The sequence below is a fragment of the Stegodyphus dumicola genome, chromosome 11 (genome assembly GCF_044657685.1).
Source record: "Stegodyphus dumicola isolate Sdum_Otavi_A_Nest chromosome 11, ASM4465768v1".
NCBI lineage: Eukaryota > Metazoa > Arthropoda > Arachnida > Araneae > Eresidae > Stegodyphus > Stegodyphus dumicola.
In genome coordinates, this window is record NC_140778.1 from 47,119,274 (window position 1) to 47,139,404 (window position 20,131).

Below are 20,131 nucleotides of genomic sequence, written 5' to 3' on the forward strand. Positions count from 1 at the left end.
CAAACACCCGTTTTCAGTATATTCCAATACAAATTAGCAGTCCGCAAAATAAAAAAAAAGACATCATTTTTTCTTGGATCGAGCTCTATTTGTATTGAAATATACTGAAAACCGACTCAAACACTCGTTTTCAGTATATTCCAATACAAATTGGCAGTCCGCAAAATAAAAAAAAGACATCATTTCTTTCTTGGATCGAGCTCTATTTGTATTGAAATATACTGAAAACCGACTCAAAGACTCGTTTTCAGTATATTCCAATACAAATTGGCAGTCCGCAAAATAAAAAAAAGACATCATTTTTTTCTTGGATCGAGCTCTATTTGTATTGAAATATACTGAAAACCGACGTGAACGCCCGTTTTCAGTATATTCCAATACAAAATTGGCAGTCCACAAAATAAAAAAAAAGACATCATTTCTTTGTTGGATCCAGCTCCATTTGTATTGAAATATACTGAAAACCGACTCAAAGACTCGTTTTCAGTATATTCCAATACAAATTGGCAGTCCGCAAAATAAAAAAAAGACATCATTTTTTTCTTGGATCGAGCTCTATTTGTATTGAAATATACTGAAAACCGACTCAAACACTCGTTTTCAGTATATTCCAATACAAAATTGGAATATACTGAAAACGAATCTTTTTTTATGTCCACAACATAAAAAAAGACATCATTTTTTTCTTGGATGGAGCTCCATTTGTATTAGAATATACTGAAAACCGAATCGAACGCCCGTTTTCAGTATATTCCAATACAAAATTGGCTGTCCACAACATAAAAAAAAGACATCATTTTTTTTCTTGGATGGAGCTCCATTTGTATTGGAATATACTGAAAACCAACGTGAACGCCCGTTTTCAGTATATTCCAATACAAAATTGGCTGTCCACAAAATAAAAAAAAAGACATAATTTTTTTCTTGGATCGAGCTCCACTTGTATTGTAATATACTGAAAACAACGTGAATGCCCGTTTTCAGTATATTCCAATACAAAATTGGCTGTCCACAAAAAATAAAAAAAAAAGACATAATTTTTTTCTTCGATGGAGCTCCATTTGTATTGAAATATACTAAAAACCAACGTGAACGCCCGTTTTCGGTATATTCCAATGCAAAATTGGCTGTCCACAAAATAAAAAAAAAGACATAATTTTTTTCTTGGATCGAGCTCCACTTGTATTGTAATATACTGAAAACAACGTGAATGCCCGTTTTCAGTATATTCCAATACAAAATTGGCTGTCCACAAAAAGTTAAAAAAAAAGACATCATTTTTTTCTTGGATCCAGCTCCATTTGTATTGTAATATACTGAAAACCAACGTGAACGCCCGTTTTCAGTATATTCCAATAAAAAATTGGCTGTCCACAACATAAAAAAAAGACATCATTTTTTTCTTGGATCCAGCTCCACTTGTATTGTAATATACTGAAAACCAACGTGAACGCCCGTTTTCAGTATATTCCAATACAAAATTGGCTGTCCACAACATAAAAAAAAAGACATCATTTTTTTCTTGGATCCAGCTCCATTTGTATTGAAATATACTGAAAACCGACGTGAATGCCCGTTTTCAGTATATTCCAATACAAAATTGGCAGTCCACAACATAAAAAAAGACGTCATTTTTTTCTTGGATCCAGCTCCATTTGTATTGAAATATACTGAAAACCGACGTGAACGCCCGTTTTCAGTATATTCCAATACAAAATTGGCAGTCCACAAAATAAAAAAAAGACATCATTTCTTTGTTGGATCCACCTCCATTTGTATTGAAATATACTGAAAACCGACTCAAACACTCGTTTTCAGTATATTCCAATACAAATTGGCAGTCCGCAAAATAAAAAAAGACATCATTTTTTCTTGGATCGAGCTCTATTTGTATTGAAATATACTGAAAACCGACTCAAACACTCGTTTTCAGTATATTCCAATACAAATTGGCAGTCCGCAAAATAAAAAAAAGACATCATTTCTTTCTTGGATCGAGCTCTATTTGTATTGAAATATACTGAAAACCGACTCAAACACCCGTTTTCAGTATATTCCAATACAAATTGGCAGTTCACAAAATAAAAAAAAAGACATCATTTCTTTCTTGCACCGAGCTCTATTTGTATTGAAATATACTGAAAATCGACTCAAACACCCGTTTTCAGTATATTCCAATACAAAATTGATTGTCCACAACATAAAAAAAGACATCATTTTTTCTTGGATGGAGCTCCATTTGTATTAGAATATACTGAAAACCGACGTGAATGCCCGTTTTCAGTATATTCCAATACAAAATTGGCTGTCCACAACATAAAAAAAAGACATCATTTTTTTCTTGGATCCAGCTCCATTTGTATTGAAATATACTGAAAAAGGACGTGAACGCCCGTTTTCAGTATATTCCAATACAAAATTGCCAGTCCACAAAATAAAAAAAAGACATCATTTCTTTGTTGGATCCAGCTCCATTTGTATTGAAATATACTGAAAACCGACTCAAAGACTCGTTTTCAGTATATTCCAATACAAATTGGCAGTCCGCAAAATAAAAAAAAGACATCATTTTTTTCTTGGATCGAGCTCTATTTGTATTGAAATATACTGAAAACCGACTCCAACACTCGTTTTCAGTATATTCCAATACAAAATTGGAATATACTGAAAACGAGTCTTTTTTTATGTCCACAACATAAAAAAAGACATCATTTTTTTCTTGGATGGAGCTCCATTTGTATTGGAATATACTGAAAACCAACGTGAACGCCCGTTTTCAGTATATTCCAATACAAAATTTGCTGTTCACAAAATAAAAAAAAGACATAATTTTTTTCTTGGATGGAGCTCCATTTGTATTGAAATATACTGAAAACCAACGTGAACGCCCGTTTTCAGTATATTCCAATACAAAATTGGCTGTCCACAAAATAAAAAAAAAGACATAATTTTTTTCTTGGATCGAGCTCCACTTGTATTGTAATATACTGAAAACAACGTGAATGCCCGTTTTCAGTATATTCCAATACAAAATTGGCTGTCCACAAAAAGTAAAAAAAAGACATCATTTTTTTCTTGGATCCAGCTCCATTTGTATTGTAATATACTGAAAACCCACGTGAACGCCCGTTTTCAGTATATTCCAATAAAAAATTGGCTGTCCACAACATAAAAAAAAGACATCATTTTTTTCTTGGATCCAGCTCCACTTGTATTGTAATATACTGAAAACCAACGTGAACGCCCGTTTTCAGTATATTCCAATACAAAATTGGCTGTCCACAACATAAAAATAAGACATCATTTTTTTCTTGGATCCAGCTCCATTTGTATTGAAATATACTGAAAACCGACGTGAATGCCCGTTTTCAGTATATTCCAATACAAAATTGGCTGTCCACAACATAAAAAAAAGACATAATTTTTTTCTTGGATCCAGCTCCATTTGTATTGAAATATACTGAAAACAGGACGTGAATGCCCGTTTTCAGTATATTCCAATACAAAATTGGCAGTCCACAAAATAAAAAAAAGACATCATTTCTTTGTTGGATCGAGCTCTATTTGTATTGAAATATACTGAAAACCGACTCAAACACCCGTTTTCATTATATTCCAATACAAATTGGCAGTCCGCAAAATAAAAAAAAAGACATCATTTTTTCTTGGATCGAGCTCTATTTGTATTGAAATATACTGAAAACCGACTCAAACACTCGTTTTCAGTATATTCCAATACAAATTGGCAGTCCGCAAAATAAAAAAAAGACATCATTTCTTTCTTGGATCGAGCTCTATTTGTATTGAAATATACTGAAAACCGACTCAAACACCCGTTTTCAGTATATTCCAATACAAATTGGCAGTTCACAAAATAAAAAAAAAGACATCATTTCTTTCTTGCACCGAGCTCTATTTATATTGAAATATACTGAAAATCGACTCAAACACCCGTTTTCAGTATATTCCAATACAAAATTTATTGTCCACAACATAAAAAAAGACATCATTTTTTTCTTGGATGGAGCTCCATTTGTATTAGAATATACTGAAAACCGACGTGAATGCCCGTTTTCAGTATATTCCAATACAAAATTGGCTGTCCACAACATAAAAAAAAGACATCATTTTTTTCTTGGATCCAGCTTCATTTGTATTGAAATATACTGAAAACCGACGTGAACGCCCGTTTTCAGTATATTCCAATACAAAATTGGCAGTCCACAAAATAAAAAAAAGACATCATTTCTTTGTTGGATCCAGCTCCATTTGTATTGAAATATACTGAAAACCGACTCAAACACTCGTTTTCAGTATATTCCAATACAAATTGGCAGTCCGCAAAATAAAAAAAAAAGACATCATTTTTTTCTTCGATCGAGCTCTATTTGTATTGAAATATACTGAAAACCAACGTGAACGCCCGTTTTCAGTATATTCCAATACAAAATTGGCTGTCCACAACATAAAAAAAAGACATCATTTTTTTCTTGGATCCAGCTCTATTTTTATTGAAATATACTGAAAACCGACGTGAATGCCCGTTTTCAGTATATTCCAATACAAAATTGGCTGTCCACAACATAAAAAAAAGACATAATTTTTTTCTTGGATCCAGCTCCATTTGTATTCAAATATACTGAAAACCGACTCAAACACCCGTTTTCAGTATATTCCAATACAAATTAGCAGTCCGCAAAATAAAAAAAAAGACATCATTTTTTCTTGGATCGAGCTCTATTTGTATTGAAATATACTGAAAACCGACTCAAACACTCGTTTTCAGTATATTCCAATACTGAAAACCAACGTGAACGCCCGTTTTCAGTATATTCCAATACAAAATTGGCTGTCCACAACATAAAAAAAAGACATCATTCTTTTCTTGGATCCAGCTCTATTTGTATTGAAATATACTGAAAACCGACGTGAATGCCCGTTCTCAGTATATTCCAATACAAAATTGGCAGTCCACAAAATAAAAAAAAGACATCATTTCTTTGTTGGATCGAGCTCTATTTATATTGAAATATACTGAAAACCGACCAAACACCCGTTTTCAGTATATTCCAATACAAATTAGCAGTCCGCAAAATAAAAAAAAAGACATCATTTTTTCTTGGATCGAGCTCTATTTGTATTGAAATATACTGAAAACCGACTCAAACACTCGTTTTCAGTATATTCCAATACAAATTGGCAGTCCGCAAAATAAAAAAAAGACATCATTTCTTTCTTGGATCGAGCTCTATTTGTATTGAAATATACTGAAAACCGACTCAAACACCCGTTTTCAGTATATTCCAATACAAATTGGCAGTTCACAAAATAAAAAAAAGACATCATTTCTTTCTTGCACCGAGCTCTATTTGTATTGAAATATACTGAAAATCGACTCAAACACCCGTTTTCAGTATATTCCAATACAAAATTGATTGTCCACAACATAAAAAAAGACATCATTTTTTTCTTGGATCCAGCTCCATTTGTATTGAAATATACTGAAAACCGACGTGAACGCCCGTTTTCAGTATATTCCAATACAAAATTGGCAGTCCACAAAATAAAAAAAAAGACATCATTTCTTTGTTGGATCCAGCTCCATTTGTATTGAAATATACTGAAAACCGACTCAAAGACTCGTTTTCAGTATATTCCAATACAAATTGGCAGTCCGCAAAATAAAAAAAAGACATCATTTTTTTCTTGGATCGAGCTCTATTTGTATTGAAATATACTGAAAACCGACTCAAACACTCGTTTTCAGTATATTCCAATACAAAATTGGAATATACTGAAAACGAATCTTTTTTTATGTCCACAACATAAAAAAAGACATCATTTTTTTCTTGGATGGAGCTCCATTTGTATTAGAATATACTGAAAACCGACTCGAACGCCCGTTTTCAGTATATTCCAATACAAAATTGGCTGTCCACAACATAAAAAAAGACATAATTTTTTTTCTTGGATGGAGCTCCATTTGTATTGGAATATACTGAAAACCAACGTGAACGCCCGTTTTCAGTATATTCCAATACAAAATTGGCTGTCCACAAAATAAAAAAAAAGACATAATTTTTTTCTTGGATCGAGCTCCACTTGTATTGTAATATACTGAAAACAACGTGAATGCCCGTTTTCAGTATATTCCAATACAAAATTGGCTGTCCACAAAAAATAAAAAAAAAAGACATAATTTTTTTCTTCGATGGAGCTCCATTTGTATTGAAATATACTGAAAACCAACGTGAACGCCCGTTTTCGGTATATTCCAATGCAAAATTGGCTGTCCACAAAAAGTAAAAAAAAAAGACATCATTTTTTTCTTGGATCCAGCTCCATTTGTATTGTAATACACTGAAAACCAACGTGAACGCCCGTTTTCAGTATATTCCAATAAAAAATTGGCTGTCCACAACATAAAAAAAAGACATCATTTTTTTCTTGGATCCAGCTCCACTTGTATTGTAATATACTGAAAACCAACGTGAACGCCCGTTTTCAGTATATTCCAATACAAAATTGGCTGTCCACAACATAAAAAAAAAGACATCATTTTTTTCTTGGATCCAGCTCCATTTGTATTGAAATATACTGAAAACCGACCTGAATGCCCGTTTTCAGTATATTCCAATACAAAATTGGCAGTCCACAACATAAAAAAAGACGTCATTTTTTTCTTGGATCCAGCTCCATTTGTATTGAAATATACTGAAAACCGACGTGAACGCCCGTTTTCAGTATATTCCAATACAAAATTGGCAGTCCACAAAATAAAAAAAAGACATCATTTCTTTGTTGGATCCACCTCCATTTGTATTGAAATATACTGAAAACCGACTCAAACACTCGTTTTCAGTATATTCCAATACAAATTGGCAGTCCGCAAAATAAAAAAAGACATCATTTTTTCTTGGATCGAGCTCTATTTGTATTGAAATATACTGAAAACCGACTCAAACACTCGTTTTCAGTATATTCCAATACAAATTGGCAGTCCGCAAAATAAAAAAAAGACATCATTTCTTTCTTGGATCGAGCTCTATTTGTATTGAAATATACTGAAAACCGACTCAAACACCCGTTTTCAGTATATTCCAATACAAATTGGCAGTTCACAAAATAAAAAAAAAGACATCATTTCTTTCTTGCACCGAGCTCTATTTGTATTGAAATATACTGAAAATCGACTCAAACACCCGTTTTCAGTATATTCCAATACAAAATTGATTGTCCACAACATAAAAAAAGACATCATTTTTTCTTGGATGGAGCTCCATTTGTATTAGAATATACTGAAAACCGACGTGAATGCCCGTTTTCAGTATATTCCAATACAAAATTGGCTGTCCACAACATAAAAAAAAGACATCATTTTTTTCTTGGATCCAGCTCCATTTGTATTGAAATATACTGAAAAAGGACGTGAACGCCCGTTTTCAGTATATTCCAATACAAAATTGCCAGTCCACAAAATAAAAAAAAGACATCATTTCTTTGTTGGATCCAGCTCCATTTGTATTGAAATATACTGAAAACCGACTCAAAGACTCGTTTTCAGTATATTCCAATACAAATTGGCAGTCCGCAAAATAAAAAAAAAGACATCATTTTTTTCTTGGATCGAGCTCTATTTGTATTGAAATATACTGAAAACCGACTCCAACACTCGTTTTCAGTATATTCCAATACAAAATTGGAATATACTGAAAACGAGTCTTTTTTTATGTCCACAACATAAAAAAAGACATCATTTTTTTCTTGGATGGAGCTCCATTTGTATTAGAATATACTGAAAACCGACTCGAACGCCCGTTTTCAGTATATTCCAATACAAAATTGGCTGTCCACAACATAAAAAAAAGACATCATTTTTTTTCTTGGATGGAGCTCCATTTGTATTGGAATATACTGAAAACCAACGTGAACGCCCGTTTTCAGTATATTCCAATACAAAATTGGCTGTCCACAAAATAAAAAAAAAGACATAATTTTTTTCTTGGATCGAGCTCCACTTGTATTGTAATATACTGAAAACAACGTGAATGCCCGTTTTCAGTATATTCCAATACAAAATTGGCTGTCCACAAAAAATAAAAAAAATAGACATGATTTTTTTCTTGGATAGAGCTCCATTTGTATTGGAATATACTGAAAACCAACGTGAACGCCCGTTTTCAGTATATTCCAATACAAAATTGGCTGTCCACAAAATAAAAAAAAGACATCATTTTTTTCTTGGATCCAGCTCCACTTGTATTGTAATATACTGAAAACCAACGTGAACGCCCGTTTTCAGTATATTCCAATACAAAATTGGCTGTCCACAACATAAAAAAAAGACATCATTTTTTTCTTGGATCCAGCTCCACTTGTATTGTAATATACTGAAAACCAACGTGAACGCCCGTTTTCAGTATATTCCAATACAAAATTGGCTGTCCACAACATAAAAAAAAGACATCATTTTTTTCTTGGATCCAGCTCCATTTGTATTGAAATATACTGAAAACCGACGTGAATGCCCGTTTTCAGTATATTCCGATACAAAATTGGCTGTCCAGAACATAAAAAAAAGACATCATTTTTTCTTGGATCCAGCTCCATTTGTATTGAAATATACTGAAAACCGACGTGAACGCCCGTTTTCAGTATATTCCAATACAAAATTGGCAGTCCACAAAATAAAAAAAAGACATCATTTCTTTGTTGGATCCAGCTCCATTTGTATTGAAATATACTGAAAACCGACTCAAACACTCGTTTTCAGTATATTCCAATACAAATTGGCAGTCCGCAAAATAAAAAAAAAGACATCATTTTTATCTTGGATCGAGCTCTATTTGTATTGAAATATACTGAAAACCGACTCAAACACTCGTTTTCAGTATATCCCAATACAAATTGGCAGTCCGCAAAATAAAAAAAGACATCATTTCTTTTTTGGATCGAGCTCTATTTGTATTGAAATATACTGAAAACGGACTCAAACACCCGTTTTCAGTATATTCCAATACAAATTGGCAGTTCACAAAATAAAAAAAAAGACATCATTTCTTTCTTGGATCGAGCTCCATTTGTATAGAAATAGCCTAGAAATCAGTTCGAACGCCCGTTTTCAGTATATTGTAATACAAATGAAATGACATGAAAAATGCAAAAAGAGGAAAAGTAGCCTACCTTGACGGAAATTCTATTCCAAAAGGGGAAAACTTGTGTCCAGGTTTGCCCACAGCACGGCCGGAACTCAAGCGAAACTCGATAGGTTGAAATCGATCCATTAAATAACATTCTTAAAAAACAGTAAAGTTTTATTCTATTCCAAAAGGGGAAAACTTGTATCCAGGTGGGCCCACAGCACGGCCGGAACTCAAGCGAAACTCGATAGGTTGAAATCGATCCATTAAATAACATTCTTAACAAACAGTAAAGTTTTATTCACATCGAGTCGGCTGGGAAAAGTTTCTGAGAGCCGGAAAAAATTTCTGTGGTTCAAAGTTAGATATAAAAAAAAAAAAAAACCCTTTTAGTCCGAAAATTTGAAAATTGATGTCTTCAATTTTCGAAAAATTGAAGACATCAATTTTCAGACTAAAATGGGGGTATTTTTTTTTTTTTTTTTTTTTTTTTTTTTTCAGTTAGAGAAATCTTTCTCCGGCTCTCAGAAATTTTTCCGCACTCGACTGGATGAATAAAACATCCCCGTTTCTTTAAGAATGGGCTCGCTGTTAACTATTTCAGCATTCGACGTTTCGCGTCCAATAATAACTGCCGGGTGTTCAAGAATGCAGATGCAACTACTAGATTTTCTACAGAGAAGCTTGACTGGATGGAGAGAGTGGATAACTTTTTCCAAGATTCTCGACTTTGGACCGACATGAGGTAAAGGATCTTTTTTTTTTTTTTTTTTCTTTTAAGAAAATTTATGGATAGATTCATTTCTTTTTGAATGGACCTAGAAAAATAGGACAAAGTTCTTTTCCAAGATTGGATGAGAGAGGGACCCAAAAAAATGGGTCTTGGAAGGAATCGAATGCATTTGCACTCATTCCTTCCAAGACCCATTTTTTTGGTCTCCTGATTCGTCTCTCTTTCTCTCTCCTCAGTCCATTTCCATAAATATAGGGAAAGCGGAGAACCTTTCTCTACTTATTTCTAAAAATCTTTTCTTTATTTTTTTTTTCTCCTGAGTTTATGTATATATCAATTCAAATACTTTTGAGAACGGTCATCCCAATTCTCTGTCGTCTTTTCGGTTTCATCGTCCCAACACTCAGTGGACATAGTCTCAGTAGATTTTCGAGCATGGGTCGTCTGTTCATCGTCCCAACATTCAGTGGACATAGTCTCAGTGGATTTTGGAGCATGAGTCGTCTGTTCATTGTCCCAACACTCAGTGGACATAGTCTTAGTGGATTTTAGAGCATGAGTTGTCCGTTCATTGTCCCAACACTCAGTGGATTTTGTCTTTGGATCCTCTGAAGATATTTTGGGGGTCTCATGAGATTCTTTGGAAGGTTCGTCCCAACAGGCTGCTGGATCGTAATGGGGAATATTTTCAGGTATGTCTCCCCAACCCTCCGTCTTCCTCGAGTTATTGGAGGAAGTTGACGACAAAGAAGAAGAGCCCATCAAGTTTAAAGGCGTATGCTCATCCGGATGTTCCATCACTTGGAAACAGGACAGATTATCCCATTTCTGGATGAGGTTATCGTACGCTTTTGGGGACGGATCCTTCTTTAACTGATCGTAGGCCTTATCAAAAGCTTGCAGAGGATTGTCTGCTTCCTCCTGAATCCTCTCCTCTTTCTCCGTTCCGTCTGGATAGACGTGATTGATATGAAAATCTCCTTCCATAATATGCCATCGATAGTTGCGCACTTTGTTTTCGGCACAATGGAAATATTTCATCCTTTGATGATGTCGGGCACATTTTTCCCGATACTTCCAAATGATTCCATCTGGCACATAAATTTCCGTCACGGGTTTTTGATAATCCAAGGCTTTAGCAAAGAATTTAGCTTCCTGGCATCCCACCACATAAATCGTGGAGAAGCTGTGAGTGAGCGATTGGAGAATGCGTCCTAAATGGTTGTAGGGAATATGACCCTCGTTCCAACGAAGTCCGTGCCGGTTTCGTGTCAGCCAGGCATTTGTCTTTTGGTTTTTTTCACTCAGTTGGTTGAAGGGGTGAGGAGGAGTAAACGTCAACGATCCCACGGTCAAAAAATCTTTTGTCGCATAGCCCAATTCTTTTAAAACGTAGGTAAATTCACCCTTCTTGTGGTTGTAGGACTGGAAACCCTCTAGATCGAGCACGATAAAGTTTTCTGAACACGCCATGGCGATGAATACGGTGATGTCTTCCACAAACAGGAGCAAAAAAGAGAATCGAAAAGGTATATATGTATAACAGGGAAGATCTAGAAAGTGGGGGGGGAAACAATAAAACGTTTTAGAGTCGTCGTCTTGAAAGGGACATTTTTCTTTTCAAAGGGTTAAGAAGTTTCAAAGGTCTTTTTAAATGAAGTTATGATTATTATCATTATTAAAAAAAAACTAAGAATCAAATCGAGTTTATAGATAACCATATTCATAGGACCAAAGGGACTTACCAGCTCAGTTCACGTCTTCTTCTGTTCTATGAAGAAATCTCGCGAAGGATACACACTTTTATACTCGCGCGACATCTGTCGGGATCGCGACCCCATCTAAATGTCAGGGTCATTCCAACCTCTTAAAAGGATCGGAATGAAAGAAACACTTTGATAAAAAGTATATTTATGAAAACATATCTGAGGGTCGTGAGAACATTTCCTCTCCCCACCCCCCGCCTATTTCAAAAAAAAAAAATAATAAAAAGTCTTTCTTGGATCGCGTCAAGATTACAAAACAACTCACAGGACTTGTTTATCTCGATCTTGTCAGGGTCACCGTTTCACATAAGAAGATGGATGGACCCTGAACTTTAGACATGATAAAAATTAACTCTACCCGCCTTTTGTCTGGGAATAGGGTCTCACCGTTTCTAAAAATAGACCAGATCCCATTCTTGGAATTCTATTCTTTAGGAAAGGAGGAGTGATGGTCTATTTTTAGAAAGTGTGAGACAACATTCCCAGACAAAAGGGGGGGTAGAGTTAATTTTTATCATGTCTAAGACATGAAAAAAATTAACAAAAAGTTTTTTTTTTTTTTTTTTTTTTTTTTTTTTTTTTTTTTTTAAAGGCAGAAAAATTTTTCTGAGAGAGCTGAGAAAGATTTTTCCTCCCAATCTTTTTCGACGATGAAAAGGGAAAAACTACTGATCCGATCTCCCTACGCTTTAGGGAAAAAAATACTTATGAAATATTCATGTGTTGAAATTGGCTATTCAAATAAGTGACATTTTGTTTCTCATTGGGACTGTTGAACGGCGAGTCCACTCGTCTCATTCTTTGGGGTAGGGGATGAAAGTACAGCGGTTTGTTGAAATCGATGATAGTTTCCTCTTTAGTCGGCGGAACTGTAAATCTATCCCGTCTTAACTCTTCTAATCTCTTTGAAAGTCTTTCCACTTGCTCTGCTAAGGTTTCCTCGGTACTCATGGTCTCTCTTAGTTTAGGGAAGTCTTGACGTATTGGCTAGAGAACAGAGGGTCTTTTTCTCTCTAAACATATATCATGTGGGAGCGTGTAATTTATAAATCCTTGTGAAATCTTTCTACGTCTTGTGTAACTTGGAAGATTCGTCTTGTGTAACTTGGAAAATTCTTCTTCTTCTCGTCGATTGGGCTGGAGTTATGGAGAAGAAATGGGATTGGAAAGAAATCAACATATTACAAAAAAAAGGAACTTTTTTTTTCTATTTTTTTTTTCTTTAGGGATTTACATACCATTTCATTCATGAACATTCAAGGGTTCTCTCCAAGACCAAATTTTAGAAGAGGACCACAAAGAGTACACTTGAGGATCCTCTTTCAGGTCTAGGTGAGATAAGGGTTGAGACCAATATTCTTGGGTCTCTAAAGCATCCCAATTTAGACATTTATTATTATTATTAGAAAGTTCATCCTCCTCCTCCTCCTCCTCCTCCTCCTCCTCATCGTCGCACGAGTTCTCCTGGGGATATTCTTCCGCTTCCTCTTCAACAGCTTTGCTTTCGGAGGGGTAACAATGTAATTTCCGGAAAACGTAACTACCCTCCATCAAATGGTATCGAAAATTTCTCACCTTGTTCTCGGCACAATGAATCATCTTTTGGAAATATTGGTGTCGCGTGCATTTCGATTTGTTCCGCCACTCGGTTTTCCCTGGAATGTAAAACTCGTAAACGGATCGCTGGCAGAGCTTGCTGAAAAATTCGGCTTTATCGTATCCATTGACGTAGATCACCTCCACATTTTCGGTCAGTATTTTCAGGATCGTAGGAAGATGCTCGTAGGAAAGACGACCCTCGGTCCATTGCAGGCCGTGTCGGTTATTTGTAGTCTGGTTGACCACAGCTTGATTGCGGGACGATAAGTCATCGTAATGGACAGGAGGGAGAAAAATCATGGATCCGCATAAGGTTAAATCGCAAGTGATGTAGCCCAGTTCTTTCAAGATGAAACATATATCTCCCGTCTTTGGATCATAACAGTGAAAGTATTCCATGTCCAGAACAATGTAGGAATCTTTGAGAGGTTTGGTACTCAAAATGTCCATCTTCTTCAATTGAGGAAAAAAAGAAAACAAAATTCTCTCTCTCTCTCGCTGTGTGTCCTGAAGGAAAAAATGGATAGCGTTCTCTCGCCGTCTCCTCTTTTATAGAGAGAGAGAGAGAGAGAAGGTTGCAGGTGACAGGTCGTATGAATTCTGGGAAAGGTCACATTCGTATATATATATTTGTTTTTTGAATAATATGGTGCGTATCTCAATACACATCCATCATCATAATAATAAAGGTCACCTTGGAAAGAAAAAGAAATAAAAAACATGGAACTCGTGCTCGACTTTGAAGGTTTCTACGATTCTCAAGGAGCCTTTATTGTGAAAGAATTGGCTTACGTCACATTGGACGGTACTTCTCGAGGGGTATTTGTTTTTAAACCCCCGTTTCCATGGCAAATGCTCACCGAGAAAGAAAAACGAACCGCTGTGTGGGCAAGTGATTATTATCACGGCTTGTCGTGGTACGAAGGAGAAATTCCGTACAGTTATTTTCCATGGGTGTTAACGATGTTGACGGAACCTTTTTCCATAATTTGGGTGCGAGGAGAAATGAAACGGCGATTTTTAGAGAAATGGTTGCAAATATCCATTTATTGCATTTCGGGATCGACGCAAGAGATTCTCAAATACAATGGGATCGAACACATGAATTGTCCTAACCATACAAAAGGTTTTTTCCATTGCGCTCTACAAAAAGCAGTTCGGTATCATTATTATTTATAGACACAGAGAAAAAATTCGCAAGGTCGATCCTGCACAATTCAATCTTGACAGAACTCATTAAAAAAAAATACATATATCATGTTACTTCTTCAACAGCACAGATGGTTCTGAAGTGAAACTTGGAATTTTGAAATAATAGATCAGGGAGAAATCATTCTTAATAAAATGGTAAAGTATCGAATCGGCTGGGAGAAAAAAAAATTTCTCAGAGCTGAGATAAAAATTCTCTAATGAAAAAAAAAAAAAAAAAACTTTTGGTTAATTTTTATCATGTCTTAGACATGATAAAAAATTAATGACCCTCCCTTTTTGTCTGGGAAGGATGTCTCACCCTTTCTAAAAATAGACCATGACTCATCCTTTCGCTAATGGCAATCATTCCATGAATGAATCACGATTTGTTTTTCAAAAGAGTGAGACAACATTCCCAGAAGAAAAGGAAAGGGGGGTCATTAATTTTTATCATGTCTAAGACATGATAAAAATTAACAAAAAGTTTTTTTTTTTTTTTTTTTTTTTTTTGAGTTGTAGAAATTTTCTTAGCTCTGAAAATTTTTTTCCAGACTTTACCATTTATATTTACGAATAGTCTTTGGATTATTTATTTATTTTCTTTTAAAAAGAAAAATTCTGAGCTAGACCTATCTATTGGCTTAACATTCTGGTCATAGAAACAGTCTAGAATCTCATTTTATTTTTCGAGGCTAATGCACGGGTTCTCCAATCAAAAGGGTTGCTATAAAGGGATTGGTTTGAATGCATTTATCTGCAAATGTTGTAGGATTCTGTTGTTGAGAAGGGGGTATATTATTATTATTATTATTATTTTTATTATTATTATGATGATGATTGTGGCAGATTCGTTTTCTATATGGAAGTCTAATCTCCTCCGAAGACCTTTTCTGGGGATCGTCGATAGATGGTTTTTCAATAGGAATCGTTTCCCTCGGATCCTCAAGAGATAAAGGGGGGTCCTGTCTTGAGACATGGAGCGGTCTCTCCTCCTCCTCCTCCTCCTCGAGAAGTCTTGAGAAAGAGAGAGGATTTTCGGTTCCCTTATTTATGAGGGGTCTTGACAAATTGAGAGGTCCCTCCTCTTCGAAAGAGAGAGAAGTTTTGGTTCCCTTATTCTCGAGGGGTTTTGACAAATCGAGAGGTCCCTCATTTTCGAAAGAGAGAGAAGTTTTGGTTCCCTTATCCTCGAGGGGTTTTGACAAATCGAGAGGTCCCTCATTTTCGAGGGGTCTTGATAAATGGAGAGGTTTTTCATCTTCGAGGGGGTTTGATAAAGGAAGAGGTCCCTCCTTCTCGAGGGGTCTTTATAAATGGAGAGGTTTTCATCTTCGAGGAGGTTTGACAATGGGAGAGATTTCTCCTTCTCGAGGGGTCTCTCTTCCTCAAGGGGTTTTGAGGAAGGGAGAGGTTTTTCATCCTCGACGGGTTTTGACAAACGGAGAGGAATCTGAACAGGCTTCTCCTCATCCCCATCATTATCGAGGAGGATGAGGATAGGCTTTTGGAAAGGTTTTTTCTTTTTCTTCTGAACAGGCTCCCTCTTGATGCTCGGGGAGAGGGATGGGGTAGTTGTTCCACCATTCTATTTTTTCTTGCTCGAGGATTTTTTCAAAAGTCGTAGCTTCTCTAAGATGAGACGAACGAGGAGAGTCCTCGAGAAGAATATAATAGGTATTCTTCCCAGTCTTCTCGATCGAGAGAGGTTCGTGCAAACATTTGTGCAACCATTCACTAAAATGAACGAGAATCCCTTTTGTCTTCTCAAGACGATCCATAATCCTATTCATTTGCGAGACGGTTAGAAAGTGGGACGTGTAAAAATATTTGGCTCGTTTCATTAACAAAATTTGTGCATCCAAAGGTGGAATGTCACGAGCCATCAACGCGTTTTCGTCGGACAAAAATTCGTCCCGCATCTTTTGATAACTCCCCACGGTATAATAACCCGCACATTTTGAAAAATCGGAGGCTTTCAGGTAAACGACTCCTTGGATGATATAAAAGGAAAGATCAACATATTTATATTTGAAAGGAATACACGTATTATTACTTTCACTTCCTCATTCCCACACACATTCATCTTTTTAAGAAAAGAAAAAGAGGTCATGGAGATAAGATTTCTTGGAAAGAAGAGAGAGAGAAACAAAAAGAAAACAAATAAAACGGACGTCATAGAGCCTCTATGTGTGTCTGTGTGTGTCTATATAGATATATAAAAAGACGAGAGTACTGGGCGAGATCATTTCTTTTCCATTGGGAGCCATGTCGCTATTAGACGTTTTTCCAACTCAACGGATTTCGAACGGGGAGGATTTGAAGACGCTAAAGCAAATCTCCAACTTGAAAATTTTTTTGGCGTGTCATTGTGCGACATTTATTCCGCATTTACCACCTCATCAAGCGATCGTTTCTTTCAACCAAGATGTCGAATCCTCCAACCTGCTCGTTCAGAATATATACAGAAATTTATTCGAATCGCAACAAACGAAAGAGGAATCTCCCTTCTCTTGGAGTCGGATGGATCGAGCTTTGAGACGGCCCATTCAAACAGACCGGCGATATACAGATCCGTGCACGAGTTTTGGGTGGAAGAATATTTTCTCACGAAACGATATTTTACGTTTGGAGTGAGAACGACGGCTGAGGACGAAGTTCATATTGTTCAAACCACAGCCACTCCTCTCGGCTATTACGAATCATCGTCCCCCAATCTGAAGGAAAGAAGTTTTAAAGTCAGCGACAGGATGAAATATAAGAAATATATTCTAAGACCTTTTCAAAATTATGTCGTTCCCCCGAAAACGCAATATCTCATCGTCACAACCCAGAAGAGTCTCTTTCTCGTCGATCGGTGCTCGTACTCGCTTTGGAAACAATTGAAAGAGGAGATTTCTTTCCAATCGCCGATGATGTTTCAAGAAAAAGAAGAAGAAAACCCTCCGCCACCTTTACCCATCCCTTCCTTAGATGATAAGAGGAGATGGACCAAACCGTTATTTCCCGAAACAAAATCGACCCGGCAACGGAATGAAATTGAAGTCATCACAATTGAAGATGAGGAGGAAGAAAAAAAATTACCTCTTAAAAAACGGTCGACTTACCGGAACCTACCTGGCGTGCAAGATCCGCTTCAGAATCCAGAAGCTTCTTCTTCTTCTTCTCCGACTTGTTCAAACAGGCAACCTCTTTCGGACTCCTCACAGACAGAACCTCTTCCAGTATCCTCTTCTTTTTCTTCTTCTTCTCCAACCTGTCCCGACATCGTAGAGGTAGAATGTCAGACGGGTAAACAAGTTCCAACAGGTCCAGAAATCATGGAGGCAGAATCACAGCCGGGTTCACAAGTTCCAACGGGTCCAGAAATCGTAGAGGCAGAATTTCAGCCGGGTAAACAAGTTTCAACGGGTCCAGAAATCATGGAGGTAGAATCGCAGCCGGGTCCAGACATCCTAGATCCCTCCACTCATCACAAAGAGACTCCAAGTGTTTCAAGACAGCCTTGTGAGGATCCAGCCCTTCCCGTATGGAATGATTATATGGACTTACAAAATTTGGTGCAACAGGAAGGAGAAGAAAATAATCATACGGATGGGTGGGTCAAAGACTGTTTAGATCATTTAACCTCGAATGAAATTGAACTGTTATGGAATTGCATTTCTGAAATCACATCGGAAATGGGATAAAAACCAAAACAAAAAAAAAACAATTTTTTTAATAACAAATGGGAGGAGGGTCATGATGTCAATTAAAAAAAATATTATATAGAGTCCAATCTTGGTGGTTCACTTCAGTTTTCCAGCATGAGGTGATCCACGTTTCCCGAAATATGGATCCCATTCCAAGAGAGATTGTGTAGAGCCTTCACTTCAGTTCTTTTTTTTTCCTACCAAGAGGAGAGGGTCCCCAAAGGGCTATCCATGTCCAAAGATAGAAAGTGTAGAGCGTTCATTTCAGTTTTTTTTCCAAGTTTAGGGGAGGGAGGTCTCAAAATGACACCCCCCCCCATTTTCAAAGAGAGATGGTGTAGAGCGTTCATTTCTGTTTTTTTCCAAAGTTAGGGAGTTTTCAAATGACTACCCATTTCAGAGAAAGAGAGAGAGAGAGAGAGAAGGTGTAGAGCGTTCATTTCAGTTTTCCAAGGTTAGGATGGTGGTGGAGAATCCTCCAAAATGGCTACTCATGTTAAAGAGAGAGAGAGAATGCGTAGAGCGTCCATTTCAGTTTTCCAACATTAGAAGGTCTCAAAATACCTTCTGAATTCAAAGAGAGATCGTGTAGAGCGTTCATTTCCAGTTCTCCAAGATCAGAAGAAGAGGGTCCACTTTTCCCAAAATGGCTTTCCGCATTCAGAGACAGCGAAGTGCAGACTTCAGTTTTCTCCCTTCCCAAGAATAGAGGGTCCCAAAATAGCTTTCCATTTCAAAGAGAGAGGGAGAGGCGTTCATTTCCATTCTCCAAGATAGGATCGTCTGCTTTTTTCCCAAAATGGCTTCCCAATTCAAAGAGAGAGAGTGAAAGGGTGTGTAGAGCGGTCATGTTCATTCTCCAAGATAGGGTCGTCAGCTTTTTCTCAAAATGGCATCTCCCCATTCAAAAAGAGATCATAACCAATTTGTTCAGTTTTATCCAAGATGGGGGGGGGAGAAGAAAACCTAGGATGGAATAACACGACACACAGAGAGAAAGAGAAAAAAAAAACGCCATCTTGTCATTTTCTGATAGGGTACCGGTGTTCGAATACTTTTGTGACCGACTGTACAATGATTAACATACAATGGGTGCCTTGAATTATTTTGCTTTACATGCAGTTTCCTTACATATGTAAAACAAAATAAACTTTCACCCATTCCAAGATTTCAAGAACTCACAGAGAGAGAGAGAGAGAGAAATATCTATAACAAATTTTATTGCTGTCTGACTTCGGGAACATCTTCCAACTCAAGCTTTCAAGCTTCAAGCTATTAAAATACGAACGCTTCTCAGAAAAGCCATTTGGACCGCATCTGCTCTGTTAAAGAAAACCTTTTGGGGGTAAAATCATCCACTTCATCGGGTTTTTCAAACAAAGCAGTCATTGGTCCTGTTACTACCTGCTGACCTAGAGAAATTTCTCAGAAACTTTTGTTCGAAAAAAACGAATTTCATATTTTTAAGAATTTCCATTCTGACAGCAAGATTTTGTTATTTTTCATATATAGATGAAAAGAAACTAATTTGTTTTTAATAAAGAAGAAAAAATTAATAAGCTTATTTAAATTTTTTACACAGCACCGAGTAAGGAAACGAAATTTAATTTTCTTTATAAAAATTTTTCTCAGACAATACTTTAGTGTTTTTCAAATTACGAGAATAGCGCGTTAGTGCATGCATTTTCAAATCAGATTTATTTAATTAATATATATGGATATGCCGAACAAGCACACTTTCGCACACATACATACATAAAAATGAAATAAAATTTGAAAACAAGCAATTTAAAAACTACTGTATTGAAAAATTATTGAAAATTTGTTTTTACCTCATTTTTTTTTCGTTATATACATTTACTTCAGATTTTTATATGCATTTACTTAATTTATTTTCTTATATGCATTTACTTAATTTTATTTTGTTATATGCATCTGTTAGTGTTCTTGAAAAATTTTTAGATTTTTTGAGTATGGCAAAGGAAACGAGATCTATCAGCCGAAGGCAATGAA